At 40.7% G+C, this 18,136-nt stretch overlaps 1 pseudogene; it reads left to right on the top strand.

Moving 5' to 3' along the window:
- The first annotated feature begins 6,929 nt into the window (after positions 1-6,929).
- LOC145819946 (rust resistance kinase Lr10 pseudogene) overlaps positions 6,930-18,136 on the top strand; it is a 34,736-nt pseudogene continuing 23,529 nt past the window's right edge.

Raw genomic sequence — 18,136 nt, 5'->3', positions numbered from 1 at the left:
AATTAAGGTAATTATTACAAATTCGAATGAATGAATAAGTAACTAACTGCTAAGCTATAATTAACCAACTAGCTAATTTATTACAACAAAATAAACTAACCATCTAATAATTACGACAATCAATAATTAATTACAACAATAATAATTGATAATTAATCATCAAACAAACAAGGATGCACAAGGATGCACAATGCTTGCATGCGTAGTGTCCAGAAACTACTCTGTCTCCCCAAACCATTCTATTTCACCTTCAGCCACTGCCCTCTGCTTCTGCAAAAACATACTACTGACCAAACGCAAAATTCTATTTTATGCTCTGAAGTGAAAACAGTGCAGATAGAGTGTTTTGGACTCTGTTTGTCCCTCTTACCCTTCTCTGTCATGGAAAGCCTCAAGAGAAGGGTAAAGTCATTTCCGAATTCATTAATAAGCAAATTGATTCCTTGATGTGTTAGGGCATGATTTTGGACAAAATTAATGAATGCAATGAATCAATAACCACCCCTCCCTTCTATCATGCGGTAAGCTGAAAGAGGGAGATAGAGACGCTTCAAGGTTCATCAAAACATTATGAATTGACGTATGACAACCCTTGACACGATGGACTCGGCATAACGTCCAACCAAGCCTAAGCAATATGACTCGTTTTCTTTAAGTGTGTTGGTTGCTTTAAACCAATTCTTTTAGTCATTTCCATTCTTTAGTCCATTTGTCCGAAGTGATGATTTAGTCCTCTAAAAGGAGAAAAACATCAAAAGGGAAGTAATTCTCAATGTGAAAGAGAGATTACCCCGTTGACAATGAATCTCCGTAGAGATTAAGCCATTAAGCGCGAAACTCTAGTTCATGTGTTGAATAACCATCAACTATTTGAAACAACTCTCAAATGAAAGAAAGGAGTGGCGAGCTAATTATTAAAATGAGGCTCTTAAACAAGGAAATTACTTAAAGAAAAGCTAGAACAAACATGCAATGAGTTATGTATATGAACATATGAGACAACAAGCAAACTAATCAAAGCATAAGCTATTTAAATAAATTAAAATAGCCTTAAAACAACCCCTAATATGTGAAAAAAAGTAGCTAAAAGCAAGAGAAAGTAAGTAAAAAGAGTAAAGGAAAAGCTATGGAACAAAGCCTAAGGAGGGGTGGCTAACCCCTCCACTTTTTGCAATTTTAAATCACATATTTCAGCCCCAAAAACAGTCCAAGAACAGTCCCAAAACAACCCAAAAACAGTGGCTAAAAGTGTGTTTAAAGAGCACAAAAAGATAGACAAAAGCAAGAGATATAAAGCTAGTAAGCAAAATCAAGGAGAGGTGGCTAACCCCTCCACTTTTGAGATCTTTAAACCATGGTTTTCAGCCTTTTTAAACTCTGAAAAACAGCATGTAAACCAAAGAAAGAGTGGGAAAACAACGGGTATGAGCTATGGGATAAGGTGGAAGAAAGGTTGTTAAACCTCTCTACCTTTGATAACCCTTTAACCCCAAGTTTCAGCACTTGGAATGGATCCAAAACAGTGTATAAACACAAGAAAAAGATGGGAATGAAAGCAAGGAAAAAGGTGAAAAGCTTATACCTCTCTTGAAGAGAGAAAGCATTGGTTAAACAAACTTGATTCCAAAGCACCCTCAAGTTTAACGAAATATGGTTTGAAATTCTACCAAAAAGTTTCAAGAACAAGTTCCAATGGTGTATGTATAGTTAAAAAAAGGTTTGAAGGTTAAAGGAAGCAAGGATGATGGAAGGAGGTCTTTTTAGCTCTTCAAAGCTTTTGGACCTTGAATTCTAAAGGAAGAGTCTCTGTTTATAGAATTTGAGGCAATTTGGTCCAAAATATCTTCAAACAAAGATATTTGTTCAATTCCCACCAGCTGTCTGTTTGGCACCACTGAGCCCCTGCCGGGCCTTAAAACACACGGCCGGGCCTAAAAAGGAACCCATGAAAATTTTTCATTGAGGCCTGGCCGGGCCTCAATGAGGCACAGTCGGTTCTAAATGGACCCAGCCGAGTCTAAAAGTCTGCATTTCAAGCCCGACTTCAAACGAGCATATCTCTCTCATCCAGACTTGGTTTTAAGTGATTCTTGAGTCTAAATTGAAGCCCCGGAAGTCTACTTTCCAATGGCGGTGGACTCACATTTAATTTTTAATTGTGCAAAGAGATATGCCTATTTTATTGAAGGCTTCTTATTCTTTCTCAACAGTTTGATGCTCAACTCCTTCCCAACTAGTTTTCTTCCATCCCCTCCTATTTCCCTCAACTCCAAATCTATAACTAAGATGTTTTCAAAGATTTTTCAAAGAGTTCACCTCCCTTCCATTTATTTCTACTTTGTCCTTACTCGATTTACCGAAAAGTGCAATATTTTAAATGAAATGCGAGCCGAGGAACATCGTAGAAACATTTGGCAAAAAATATTGTGAAAGGAGGGTTTTAAGGTCTAAAATAGTTTGGCCGAAATGGGGTGTAAGGTTTGGGATTAGAGCTTGAATCCAAATTTCTTTGTTGAGAATTCAAAAGATTACACAGTGTAACTTTCATCATCGGATGCTTGGAGTAAAGCGCCCAAGTCTTAAGGGCGGACAAAAATAGGGTGTCTACAGGTGGTCACAAGGAGAGAGGGGCTAGGGGCTCGCTTAGACCGTTTGCGCAAGGCTTAGCTTATTTGGTATTAATCCCACCACAATTCATCCCATTCACATGTATATTACATAAATCATTTTGAAACACAAGGGTGAACGTCAACCATTACTAACCCCTTTCCATTTCCCGTTTATTAGATCTTTTGCTAAACAAGTTAGTCACATTCGGTAATTCGGTAATATAAATGAGCATGAGACAAACATAAGAGAGGAAATATAGCCCATGATAGTCATACATAAGTATGGTAAGGAAAGGAAATAACAATAGGCATGCTTTGAAATACCTAGAGACAATTAACACAATAAAACACCATTTCTAGCATTGTTCAGTTTTGCAGGGCTAACAAGAATGCTTTGGGAAAAATACTTCTAGGTCAAATTAGGGGTTGAAATTTCATAGAAACAATAATCAACCTGTCTGGTTTCAGTTCCAATTCTCAGAATTTTCACAGCACCTCCAGAAATTCATCACCAAGCTATATTCGAAAACTTGTCTAGATTTGTCACCCTTTGGGAAAACTAGCTTTCCTCGCAATCTAACCGATGATTTTCACCCAAATAAACTCCATTGGAAAGAGGACTCAGAATTCTAAATTTTGACAGAAGAACCAACATGAGATGATGTTTCTGAAATTTTATAAAATTGTAAGAAGTGGACTGTTTTTCAGAGACTCAGGACCAGTTTTTTAAACAAAATATCCAAGCCCTAAAAACACACAATGAGGGCTAATAAAAATATCACAGCCTCTAAAGACACCACATATCCTACATTAATTTCAGATTTGAGAAATAAATAGATTTGATATTTCTTTTAAATTAGAGAAGTTGCAGCAGTGCATAATTTGACAAATTTGCAAGACAATGTCACTAGCTCATACCCACACTTTCATACGCACCAAAAACCCTATTTAACATTAATATGCAACACAAGAGGGCATCTAAACAATAGGATGAGATGGGTGAAAGAATTGGAGAAGACAAGAGAGAGATGTGTTCTTACCTTCTTGAGTCACCTTTTCTTCTTTTCTCTCTCTCTGTCTTTCTCTGTCTCTCTCTCTGTCTCTCTCTCTCTCTCTCTCTCTCTCTCTCTCTTTTCTCTTCCTTCTTCTCTACTTCCCCTAATCACACTCCCTCTCTGACCCTTTCCCTGGGCTGCTAAAGCATGAGAGTGGAAATTGAGACAATGCTCTCAATTTATAGGCCATGAATTTGGGTTAAAAAGACCATTCTACCCTTCTAGCTTAATGACTAAGAAAACTTATAAATATCTAGATATTTTTCCACTAATTTGCTACTAATTTGCTCAAATAAATATTAAAACTATTTATTTAAAAATATTTATAGCTATTTATTTGCTCAAATAAATGATAAAGATTCAAAGAATTTGTAAATATGCAACTAGGCTAAAAAAAATAAAATGTATGAATTAATCTAGAAACTAGGAGGTAAAATAAATAAAAGCCAAGTGTTAGGGTATTTCCAATTATAAAATGGTGTTCTAAGATTTAAAATTATTCTTTATTGGGCTATTATGCAGACTTTTATGGAACTAGGTGCGGAAATGCTATTAACATAAGGCTTAGGGTTTCAAGTGTAGTTACCAAACATTAGGGTCTCTACTTTCGTCCTCGAAATTAAATCATACCTCACATCTCAAATAGTTGTGGATAATTTGCCCGCATTGCGTCTTCACGTTCCTAGGTGAACTCTTCAATACCATGGTGACGAAAGAGTATCTTAAGAAGTTGAATTGTCTTTCCTCGCAAGTTCTTTTTTTGTCTGTCTATAATTACTATTGGTCTCTCCTCAAAGGTAACGTCTTCATTGAGTTGGATTTCTTCCCAGTTGATGATGTGAGAAGGGTGCATTATGTACTTCCACAACATAGATACGCAGAAAACATCATGTACTCCAGCCAACTGCGGGGGTAAAGCCAATTTGTATGCAACCTCTCCAATTTTTTGAAGTATCTCGAAGGGTTCGATATATCAAGGTGATAATTTTCCTTTCTTTCCAAAATGGATGATCCCTTGGCGAGGCTGAATTTTCAAGAAAACATGATCACCGACAATGACAATTAGTGGTCTTCTCCTTTTATCTACATAACTCTTCTGACGATCTTGAGCTGCCACTAATCTTTGTCGAATAAGTTTCACCTTTTCTGTAGTTTCTTGCACGATCTCTGGGCCTAGTAGACTCGCTTTTCTAACTTCAGTCCAACAAACTGGTGATTTGCATGGTCGACTGTACAGTGCTTCAAATGGAGCCATGCCAATGCTGGCCTGGAAACTGTTGTTGTATGTGAACTCCACCAACGGTAGGTGTCACTCCCAATTCCCTTTGAAATCCATCACACAAGCTCTTAACATGTCCTTTAAAATCTAAATGGTACATTCCGACTGTCTGTCAGTTTAAGGATAAAAGGCAGTACTAAAACATAATTCGGTCCCTAACGCTTCTTGTAAGCTTCCCCAGAATCGGGAGGTGAAACGCGGGTCCCGGTCTGACACAATTGATATAGGAATTCCGTGTAATCGGACAATTTCTTTAATGTAGAGATGACTCAGCGATATCAAAGTGTCTGAGACTTTATATGGAAAAAAGTGTGTAGTTTTCGTCAAACGATCAACTATAACCCATATAGCATCATGTCCTCTAGGTGACCTGGGTAGTCCAGTGACAAAGTCCATTGTTACATGCTCCCATTTCCATTATGATATCGACAAGGACTGAAGCATCCCTCTAGGTTGTTGGCGTTCTACCTTTACTTGCTGACACGTAAGGCATCTATCTATGAATTGAGCCACATCTTTCTTTATTCCGTTCCACCAGTATTGGCATTTTAAGTCTTGGTACATTTTCGTCCCTCCTAGGCGCACTGCGAACACTGAATGATGGAACTCTTTCAGAACTTTTTCTCTAAGTGACTCATCTTGTTGTGCAAACACTCTACCCTGATGTCTCAAACTTCCATCTGAGTGAATCGTCTAATTAGGTATAGGATCGCCAAATGCTATTCGCGCTTTTATGCACACTGCCTCCTGATCATACTTCTGTGACTCTATTACCTCATTCAATAATTTGGGCGTAACGATTTGAGCACCAAGGTATACCTTCTTGTCTTGAGCTTTCATATGTACTCTGAACTCATTAAGTGTTTCGACCATATCCCATTCCTTGAGTGCCAAGCTAGTAATAATTCCCCGATTCTTGCAACTCAAGGCATCCGCCACCACGTTAGCTTTGCTAGGATGGTAAGATAGAGTAAAATGGTAATCATCGAGATATTCTAGCCACCATCTTTGTCTCATGTTCAAGTCCTTTGTGTGAACAAATACTTCAAGCTCTTATGGTCTGTGAAAATCTCAAATTGTTCACCATACAAATAATGACGCCATTGCTTTAACGCAAAAACCATCGCTGCTAACTCTAGATCGTGTGTCGGATAATTCCTTTCATGTGGTTTTAGTTTCTTGTAGTCGTAAGCCACCACCTTCCCCTTTTGCATTAACACACAGCCTAACTCATCCTTAGATGCGTCGCAATATACAGTATATCCTATGTCTCGCTCCGGAATAATGAGTATTGGGGCAGTAGTCAATCTTCTTTTGACTTCTTGAAAGGATCGTTCACATGCTTCATTCCAATCGTATTTTACCCCTTTTTGTGTTAGTCGAGTCATCGGCTTGCCCTGCTTGGAAAAGTCTTGAATAAACCGTCGGTAATAGCCGGCCAACCCTAAGAAACTACGAACTTCGAATATTGAGGTTGGTTGCTTCCAATTTAATACTGCTTCTACCTTGGCCGGGTCTACTGCAATCCCGTGCTCAGACACAACCTGTCCCAAAAATTTGACTTCCTTCAACCAGAACTCGCATTTACTTGCTTTCGTGTGCAGCTGGTTGTCTCTTAAAACTAGGCGGACCACTCTCAAGTGTTGCTCGTGTTCTTCTTTAGATGATGAATAGACTAGAATGTCATCAATAAACACCACCATGAACTGGTCCAAGTACAAAGTGAAAATCTTATTCATCAAACTCATGAACACGACTGGTGCATTGGTTAATCCAAAGGGCATTACCACAAATTTGTAGTGGCCATATCGGGTTCAGAAAGTAGTTTATGCTATATCATCATCTGCGACCCGCAATTGGTAATAGCTAGATCTAAGATCAATCTTTGAATAACACTTAGAACCTCGAAACTGGTCAAATAGGTCATCAATCTGTGGAAGTGGATATTGGTTCTTGATCGTCACCCGATTGAGTTGTCGATAATCTATGCACAATCTTCGTGTTTCGTTCTTTTTCTTTGCAAATAGAACTGGTGCTCCCCACGGTGAGGTACTTGGTCGAATAAATCATTTTTCCAGTAATTCTTACAGTTGCATTTTCAATTCCCGAAGTTTCGTAGGAGCCCTAGGGTGGGGCGTCAGGGATATTGGTGCAGTACCCGCTTGTAACTCGATACCAAAATCTATATCATGATGTGGTAGTAATCCTGGCACTTCCTCAGGAAAAACATCAGCGTATTCACAAGCTACCTGCTCCAAATCTTCCCAACACAACCCAAGACTCAAAATAAGGATTAAAGGGTGCAAACAACATACTCTCAACAACCAGCTCCACGGAACCTAAGTCTGTATATAACAAGAAAAAAAAAAGAAAACCGGGATCGCTATAACCTCCCCCCCTTAAAGAATTTCGTCCCCGAAATTAAGCATAAGTTTTCAAACAAAACAGGTTTTCCTTAATTTCCAACAATATGACATTACGATATTTAAACAATCTGACCCAACACCGGTCATTCCATCTCTTATCAAAAGGCATCACGCAATATATAAAACCACATATATTTCAATTTGTATTATCAATATGCATTCCCTTTCAATTCAACAACATTTTCTACATACACAATATTCCATTAAACTTCCATTATAAGGCAAGTTTCAAAATGCTTCTATCAATCAAAAACATAAACCATGTTTCACAACCTAAGTTATATTCAATACACTTAAGGTCTAATATTACAAATAAACAACATATGCTCAAGCATCTATAAACAGATCCGGATATTTCTTGCGGACTTCCAACTCACGTTCCCAAGTGGCTTCCTCCACTCCGTGATGCTTCCAAAGAAATTTTACCAAAGGGATGGTTTTGCCTCGCAAAACTTGGTCCCGCTTATCCAAGACCCTAATCGGTCTCTCCTCATACGAGGCATCCTCGTCAACTACTAAATCGGTCCAATCCAACACATGTGATGGATCTGGCTCATACTTCCGAAGCATACTCACATGAAACACATCATGTACCCCAGACAACTGCGGTGGTAAAGCTAAACGATAAGCAGCCTCGCCGATCCTCTCAAGGATCTCAAAAGGACCAATGAACCGAGGGGACAACTTCCCGCTCTTCCCAAACCTCATCAATCCCCGCCTAGGTGATATCTTCAGAAAGATATGATCACCCACCTCAAACACCAAAGGTCTCCTCCTACGGTCGGCATATGATTTCTGACGACTCTGGGCTGTAACAAGCCTCCTACGGATAAGCTCAACTTTCTCTGTCGTTTCCTTTACCAATTCCGGACCCAACAAAGGTGCATCGCCCACCTCGGCCCAGCAGACTGGAGACCTACACGATCGGCCGTACAAGGCCTCAAACGGTGCCATACCGATACTAGACTGGAAACTATTGTTGTAGGCAAACTCCACCAAAGGCAAGTGTCTCTCCCATGACCCACTAAAGTCAAGAACACAACCCCGAAGCATATCTTCAAGGATTTGGATAGTACGCTCGGACTGCCCGTCAGTCTGAGGATGATAAGCCGTACTAAAGGTCAATTTAGTGCCCAAGGCACTCTGCAAACTCTGCCATAACCTAGCAGTAAAACGAGGGTCTCTATCTGAGACGATCGTCACTGGGACCCCGTGCAATCTCACTATGTCCCGAATATACAAGTCGGCAAGATGATCTATCGAATCTCTCACGCGCATAGGAATGAAGTGTGCCGACTTAGTCAACCGGTCTACAACCACCCAAATAGCATCACTACCCCGCTGAGTCCTCGGAAGACCTACAACGAAGTCCATAGTGACATGCTCCCACTTCCACTCGGCAATAGGCAAGGGTTGTAACAAACCCGATGGCCTCTGATGTTCAGCCTTCACTTGCTGACAAATAAGGCACTTAGATACGAAAACTGCCACATCCCTCTTCATACCCCGCCACCAGAGCTGGCAACCCAAATCCTGATACATCTTAGTGCCTCCTGGATGCACCGCAAGGCGTGAATGATGAAACTCTCGGAGTACCTCCTCTCGACAAGACTCTGGCACGAACAGACGGTCTCGGTATCTCACACTCAGGTCGGGATACACCGTCAAACCCTTCTCAACCTTCCCACCGGAAATCTTCTCACGGAGGGTTTCTACCTCAAGGTCACTCCTCTGAGCCTCTAACACTCGAGTCACGAGTGTAGGCTGTACAACAACAGAAAACAAGGCCGCAGCCTCAACGGATTCGCCCAGAAGTAAATTAAACTCCCCAAGTGCATCCAACATCTCCCATTCTCGGATGGCTATACTAGCTATGTCACCAACAGGTTTCCTGCTAAGGGCATCGGCCACCACATTGGCCTTTCCCGGATGATAATGCAACTCAAAGTCATAATCCTCTATGAACTCCATCCACCTCCTCTGCCTCAAGTTCAAGTCTTTCTGTGTAAACAAATATTTCAGACTCTTATGATCCGAGAATACCTCGAATCTCTCACCATAAAGATAATGCCTCCAAATCTTCAAGGCAAATATCACAGCTGCTAACTCTAGATCATGCGTAGGGTAATTCTGCTCGTGAATTTTCAACTGACGTGAGCCATAGGCAACTACTTTCCCTTCTTGCATTAACACACAACCCAAACCCTCTCGTGAGGCGTCACAATAGACTGCATAACCCAACCCTCTTTCTGGAATAATCAATACTGGAGCGGTGGTCAGTCTAACTTTCAACTCCTGGAACGACTTTTCACAAGTCTCACTCCATACAAATTTGACTCTCTTCCGAGTCAATCTAGTCAAAGGCGAAGCTAATCTGGAGAAATCTTTCACAAACCGACGATAATACCCAGCTAACCCTAGAAAACTGCGGATCTCAAACACACTCTTAGGCTGTGTCCAATCTTGCACTGCCTCAGTCTTGGATGTATCAACCGACACTCCTTCCCCAGAAACTACATGGCCTAAGAACTTGACCTCCTCTAGCCAGAACTCACACTTCCTAAACTTAGCATAAAGCTTATGGGCTCTAAGTAACTCAAGCACCACTCTCAAGTGTTCCTCGTGCTCTTCCTCTGAAGGTGAATAGATAAGGATGTCGTCCACGAAGACGACTACAAAACGATCTAAAAATTCCCGGAATATCCGATTCATCAAATCCATAAATACTGCCGGTGCATTGGTGAGCCCAAATGGCATCACCAAAAACTCATAGTGGCCATACCGCGTACGGAATGCGTTCTTCGGAATATCCTCCTCCCTAACTCTTAACTGATGATAACCCGATCTCAAGTCTATCTTCGAGAAACAACGGGAACCTTTCAACTGATCGAACAGATCATCTATACGAGGCATAGGGTACTTATTCTTAACCGTAGCCCGATTCAATTTCCGGTAATCTATACAAAGTCTCAAAGCACCACCTTTCTTTTTAACAAAGAGGGTCGGTGCTCCCCACGGCGAAACACTAGGACATATATATCCCTTGTCTAGTAACTCCTGGAGCTGAATCTTCAACTCAACTAACTCGGCTGGGGCAAAACGATAAGGTGCCATAGAAATCGGCGCCGTGCCGGGCACTAGGTCAATAGAGAATTCAATCTCTCGATGCGGTGGCAAACCAACAAGATCCTCGGGAAAGACGTCCGAGTACTCACAAACTACCCTTGGCAACACAATCTGATTCTCATCATCCTCACTAATCGAAAGGTTAGCAAGTAGACCACTAAGCTCACTTCGTCCTCGCGGAACATACCCCGGTGGCAACACATTACCAACCCGGTCCCCCAGAAAATGAAAATACTCTCCGCTCACGGTACAACAAGTGACCCTCTGGCGGTAGCAATCAATAACTGCCCGGTATGACGATAACCAGTCCATACCCAAAATAACATCAAAACCCCTAATAGGCATAACTACAAAGGAAAATGGGATTCTATGATAATCAACCTCTATATCACAACCCCTAACACCTTGTTTCAAAATTAATTCACCCCCAAGAGGTGACACTACACAAATAGGAGATGCTAACTGTGCTAACTCCAACTCCAAAATAGATGCAAATGCAGCAGACACAAAGGAATGAGATGCACCCGTATCAATCAAAACATTAGCAACCGAGTTGCAAAACAAGAAGGTACCTCTCACAACTGATGGTGCCGGCACAAGATCCTGCGCGGTAACAGCATACACGCGCCCAGACGACCTCTGATCAACCTGCTCACCCCTAGGAGCATAAGATTGCTGCACCGATTGAGACGATGAAGCCCCCTGATTGGCCCTCGAGGCCTGACCCGACTGAGCTGGCTGCTGACCCTGAATCGGCCTCAAACCAGATGCACCAGGTGTGCTACCCAACTGCGGGCAATACCTCTTCATATGCCCCGGCTGACCACACTGATAACACGAGAGTGGCTAGCCTCTACCCTGGCTCTGGCTCTGAGATCGAGCCGCAGATGATGCTGCTCTCTGCACTCCTCCCCTTTGAGGACAAACTGGAGACTTGTGGCCCAGCTGGCCACACTTGAAACAGGTAATGTCTCCCTGACTGCCTTTCCCCGAACTAGCACTTGGCACAGGAAAAGTCGATCTAGAAAAGCTACCCTGAGACTGCTGAGGATTAAAACCTTTCTGTCTCCTACCATCACTCTGACCATCCTGACTCCTCTTGGAGCCCTTCTGTCCTTCCTCCTCCTCCTGCATCATGATTTCCATGTGGGCTGCAGCATCAACCATATGCCCATAATCTTGAATCATAGCTTCCCCAACTCTCAGCTTGAGGCCACGCCTCAACTTCTTCTCAAACTCGATACAACGGCGTTCCTCAGACGCCACCAACTCAGGTGCAAACCTGGACAAACTAGTAAATGCAGCCTCAAACTCAGCTACTGAAGAGCTCGCCTGTTTAAGCTGGCAGAACTGGTCTCTCAGCTTCTCCCTAACTGCTGGAGATAAGAACTTTTCCTGGAAAACATTAACAAAAGCCTCCCATGTACCTCCTATACGACCCTTAGTAAACTTCCACCACTGACCCGCATCCCCCTTCAACTGGAAAGATGCCAAGGTCACTTTCAACCCCTCGTCTTCGATGCCAAGCATCTCAAACGTCTTCGTTGTCTGTTCGAGCCATTCATCTGCCTTAAGCGGCTCTTTAGGATCACCCACAAATTCATCCGGATTAGACCGGAAGAACTCCCTCTTCAGAAAGGAAGGTCCTGCATCTGCAGCAACATCCCGAGCTTGATTCTCAGCTCTGAGAATGCCTACTGACTCCCTGAATGCCCCTGCTATCTCTCGGGCTAAAGCGCCCATAGCCTGCTGGCCTACTGGCTCGGCCACATTGGCCTGGCCAATTCCCTCCTGGACTGCTGGAATCTCCTCTGGCACAGGCACCTCCTGCCTAACCGGCCTACCACGCCTACCGCGTCCTCGTCCTTGTCCTGACATCCTAATAAAGGAAACAAAGATGTTAGCACATTAATAAATGTGCCGAAGCTAAACACTCACGTCCTAATGCATGGGACAACAATAATTCATTCTACGTAAGCACATAATCACATAAGCACTTACGAATTTCATTCCTGGATAATGATAGTCCCAATGCGTTACTATAGTTCCGGTTGGAAGCAGCAATGATCAAGTGCCTTTCCAACAAGACTACTAGAAACTCAAGGGTCCACTCAACATCCAAGAAACTACATGCCATACCCACATAATCACATAAACATGTTATCACATAAGCATATAACATTACACTAAGTCTCTATCAAATGAGACGAACCCAATGTGATACTAATCACTTCCCACGTACCCAAAGTATTCAAACCCGGTACGCTCTGATACCAAGTTGTAACGCCCTAAAAAATAAACCCATTAAATATAGATATATCATCAACATGCAATGTTAAAAAGGAAACAATTCATTATAACATTCATTAGAGTCTTACTAACTCAAAGCATTACATGTAACATCAATTTAAATGCCCTACAGGCTTACATCTTTCCAAACCAACACTTGGACACAAAAGTATGAGTTCTAACTCAAATACAAATTAAGCCCTAGGCTTGAGTGTTTACATGTACTAACAAATAAAAACAAATAACTGAAAATAGTCTTCCAAGTCCTTCCAAGCTAAGTCCTTGGAGGTAGATTATCACCTGAACCTGAAAATGATGTTCCCATATAAGGTGAGCCACAGCCCAGTAGAAAAATACTAAACCAAATATAAGCATTGAATAAAGCTACAGCATTCAATAGATGGTCAACCAAGATAATCAATTACATCATTATACAGTCTTATGACACTAATGTCTAAAACACGTTTTACTTTCCAACATTATCAATATGGCTCAGAACCTGGCCAAACTTACAACAGTGAACTATATATATATATATATATCATATTCACATTCCTCCAATGTCAACAAACAATTGAGACTCAGGCTCAAATCAAAACACTTCATACTTCCAGTTTGATACACATTTTAGTGCTGTATCAATAAAACACTTCAATATAGATAAGCACACATAAAAGTGATGCTAATGGAGTCCATCCCCTATCTCCTCCCAAACAAAATCCGGTTTAGAGGTCCATCCCCTATCTTCCCCTAAACCGTGGAGTACATTCCCTATCTCCTCCCACACAAAACAATGTATGTAAACACACAACATATACAACACACAATCAATACACATAATGTCTGTATTAATTCAACAGTCAAAATTGATGACTTAAACAATGATTAGTTTCAGTTATCCCTAATCCACATGTAGTGTCTACAACAATTACGACTATCCTCCACCGATAGCCCAAAACAGTTATTTCTAAACTTGAAAATAAATATATCAACAATTCAATAGGTGAGTGATTTAAATTAACCAACTACACCATTTAATCAATGAATTCCCCAATTCCATGAATTTAACCAATTTCCCCAATTCCCTTAAGTTAATTATACATATTAATTAATTAATACAAGGGTTTTTCCCAAAATTATCAAAGTAACCCCAACATATCAATATACCAAAACTTAGAACAAAACTTATAGAATGGAGTAGGAAATCCCTTCCTTGAAGCGAAGAACTCGAATGGAGAAGATGACGAAAACCAAAGTGCTCCAAACCCAAGATTGTTCAGATTAAACGGAAGCCCTCGACCCACTCTATCTTTTTAACAAAGGACTTAGGGTAGAAATACACTCTAAGTAGATCAAACCTAAGAGAGAAGGTGTGTAGGGAGAGGGAGAAGACGGTTCTAGGGTTTTAAAATAAAAAAGGAGATGAAAAATGATCCAGAAAGTTGGGCCTCGGATTTTTATACCAGTCGCCCCGCTCGAGCGTGGAAACCCCCGCTCGAGCGCCACTCACAGACTCCCGTTCGAGCGGCCAAACTCCCGCTCGAGCGGCGAATGCACACTCCCAGAAGTTTTTGCAGACAGGTCCCCGCTTGAGCGCCCAACTCCCCGCTCGAGCGTCACTCACGACTTCCCGCTCGAGCGTCCAATCCCCCGCTCAAGCGGCCAACACTACACAAGACATATTGGATGGGTGTATTCCCCGCTCGAGCGTCCAAACCCCCGCTCGAGCGGACAAGCCAAAATCTGGGCAACTAGACTTGGTTCCTAAGCTCAACCAACATGCTCCAAATCTTCCCAACACAACCCAATACTCAAAATAAGGATTAAAGGGTGCAAACAACATACTCTCAACAACCAGCTCCACGGAACCTAAGTCTGTATATAACAAGAAAAAAAAAAGAAAACCGGGATCGCTATTACCCTTGTAAACGTAGGCTATACAAGCACCACAATTGCCATTTTACGGATATTTCATCCGCGGGCTAGGCACCCATGTATAATTTTGGGACTTTCACCCTGGACACTCCGGCCAACTTAATTATAATGGAGTTCATCATTTTTCTCCTCCCAAACAATCATTCATACATATGCAATGTATATAAACACAAAATCAAACAATAGAGTACATCCTCTTTTCACTCCCAAATAATCATGCATGTACAATGTATATAGACATGGCCATATTCAATGACAATCATCAAAAGATTAGTTTTAATTCGCCTAATCCACATGCCATTTCTACAACCATCAAAGCTATCTTCCACCGATAGCCCAATACAATTATATCTAAACAGATATTCAATCTCAAACTAATAGTTTATTCCACACATCCAAAGGTGTGAAGTAATACATATTCAATTCCACCATTTATATCGAAAATCATCCAATTTCACATTTTCAATGTAAATTTCAATTATTTATACAAAATAGCAATTTGATTCAATTAGGGCAAAAACTCCCTTTTCCCAAATATCAACCCCCAAGTACCAAAATCCAACACAACATGAACATATTTTCAGCCTCCAAACTTATTTATTCCATATTCACCAAAAACCCCTCTTTTTCACTTCACTCCAAAACCCTAGATTTGATAAACTACTCCCAAATTCCACCATTGTTACACAATAACAATTAACTAAGCTAAAAACCATATGAGAGTTTAGAAAAATCCCTACCTCAAAGGAAGAAGATGAGCCAAGCAAGAGTGAGACTCCAAGAACGATGAAACCCACTTTTAATCGGATCAAAATGAAGATCTTGATGCATTCTACCTTTTTCTCAAAGGCACTAGGGTGGAAATCCCAACGGATCTAGATGAAATCTTAGAAAGAATGTGTATATCTAGGTTTTTGGAAAGTTTTAAAGAGAGAGAGAGAGAGTAGAAAAAGTGATTCAAAATGTCATTTTCACGGACTGTTATACACGCAATTCACTTGAGCATGGAAAGTGACGCTCGAGCGTCAAACACAAGGTTCCGCTCGAGCGTAGGATATGTATTTTCATAAGTTTTGTAGACGAAGGACCCCGCTCATGCGTGAGACTGGACGCTCAAGCGTCCAATGCATTTTCCTAGTATTTGCAGAACTGCAAAAATGCTGAAAGTTGACAAATCCCACTTGAGTGCAAGAATGGCCACTTGAGCAGAGGAGTAAAATTTGTGAAGCCCGCTCGAGCGCAAGAATGCCCGCTCGAGCGGAGGAGCCAAAATCTGGGCAACAAAAGTTTGGAAAAACAAGCAACCAACCTGTTCCAAACGCACAACTACAACCCGAAAACCAAAATATGGGGGAAACAAGATATGAATAATCATTCTAAACCATACCAACCCGAGTCTAGAATGCAATAGATAACGAGTCAAAACCAGAATCGCTATAACTTCTATATTCTTACTTTTACATACAAAAGTATTATATAATAAAAAATATATATAACATGATTCAATTTGATTTAGAATTGTAACCAAAACCTTAGAACTAAGAATTGAACCAATTTCAAAGGTTTAACCATTTTCAAAACTGGAGTCTGTATTAAAACTAATAACAATCAAACCAAACTAACAGTTTGGATCAGATTGGATTAGTTTATCGGTTCCACCAATTTTATTTTTTATTTTTTAAATACCTCGAATTGGTGATGCTTATAATTTTTTTTTTTAATTTAAAAATTTGTCAAAGTATTTCGTATAGCTTTTACCCATGGCTTATGAGGTATAAATAGCTCAAATAAATTGAAAAAACTAATTAGCTGGAAGAAAGAGGATAGATGTTTTTAGTTTCTGATTTTTTATTATCAATTTTTAACAAGTTGGCCACCATGACTCTCATAAGAGTTTAATCCCAAGGGGGGAGGTCATGGGCTTAACTCTCCCTAAGGGAGAGTTGAATTAGGAGGCATGCACTTGGCACTTTACAACAATGGGAAGATTAACTTCCATAGGTACTAATCTAATAACTAACAACTAACAACAAACTTTTCCTGACTAAAAAAAAAAATTCACTTTTCACTTAGCAAATTTGTACCAAGTAGGCCCTTAAGTGGTGGAGAAAACATTTTGCAAGGGGTCTTGAATTGATATCTTGCCAAGTTCTACTCTAAATATTGGCATACTTCCTCTTGGAATGTGCTTTCTTTGCTGTTGGATGCAATAAGCCTATGTTTTGTTAGAAATCCTACTCAAATATTTGTATGAAAAAACAAAAACTTTAGGTTGGTCACATTGTCAGGTCAATGGTTCCAATATAAGATGTTCAAAGTGATTGGAAAACTATTGCATTTCTCATTGCTTTCTAAGATGCCTTCAATCACTAGATAGAATGATTTATGGAACTTATTGTATGCTTTGCTAGGCTTATTTGCTCTTCTTATCACTTTATTTTTTCTTCTTAGTCACAATGCTGAATCTATGTTCATTTTTCTTATAGCTCAAATCTTCCTCTTGCTGGTTATCATAGGTACGACCTGTTATATTTTGTATTTATTCTATTTAGTGAACACTATGAAAAGTTATATAATTCAAAGGAAATGGCCCTTGATACAAAAGAAAATAGTATAAAATGAAATGCAGCATTAGAAAAGAAAATTTGAACATAATTTCTTGCAAATTAGGTGATGACGGTTCTTTGTCTACCTTCATAGGACAATCCTAGCAAGACTTGATGTGTGCCATGTGTTGGAAATGGTTATAAAATTCTGGATAAAACCAGAATTTTTTCCTAAGTTTGGTCTATTTTTTAGGTGGGCCCCGTGCGTCGATTTTCATGGGTCAAAGTGGTAACGCGTTCTATGCCGCATTGTGATTCACGTGGTATATTTGGTTGCTCAAAACCATTACCGAGTGAATGGGAAATTGAAACCAAAGTGTGCTCCATGGAAATGGAGTTTTGGTGGAAATTCCTTAAGGTTGTAAAATGGCTTGTCCCACATTGATTTGGTGGGAAGTTTTGAATGGGTTTATAAGGCTTGGGTTTGGTACTTGGGGTGTGCCCCAAGGGGTACCCAAGTGTTTTAGAGGGAGAGGTTATGGGCAAAATGGGCTAGACTCATTGGACTCAAAAATCACCACATACGCGCCGCCGCCGTCCGTCCGGTCGGGCGGGTTAGGCTTGGGCGCGTGGTGTGAGGTTGGGCTTGTTTGGCCCAATACTAATCTTTTTGGGCCAAAAACATTTGAATTTAATTTTATTTTTATAGCGATCCCGGGTTTACCCTTGTTCTACAGTGATCCGGACATATGTCCGCGGATGTTGGTAGTTGGTTATTATCGTGTTTACATTCCTTTTTCTTCATATTTGAGTTATAGGATGTGTTAGGCAGGTTTGTTACAGGTTGGTTGTGTTCGGGAGCCTAGTGTTG

Source organism: Camellia sinensis, chromosome 1, assembly GCF_055761805.1.
Source record: "Camellia sinensis isolate YWXY chromosome 1, ASM5576180v1, whole genome shotgun sequence".
Lineage (NCBI taxonomy): Eukaryota > Viridiplantae > Streptophyta > Magnoliopsida > Ericales > Theaceae > Camellia > Camellia sinensis.
Note: the sequence above shows the minus strand (reverse complement) of the source record. Positions and strands in the feature narration are given on the sequence as shown.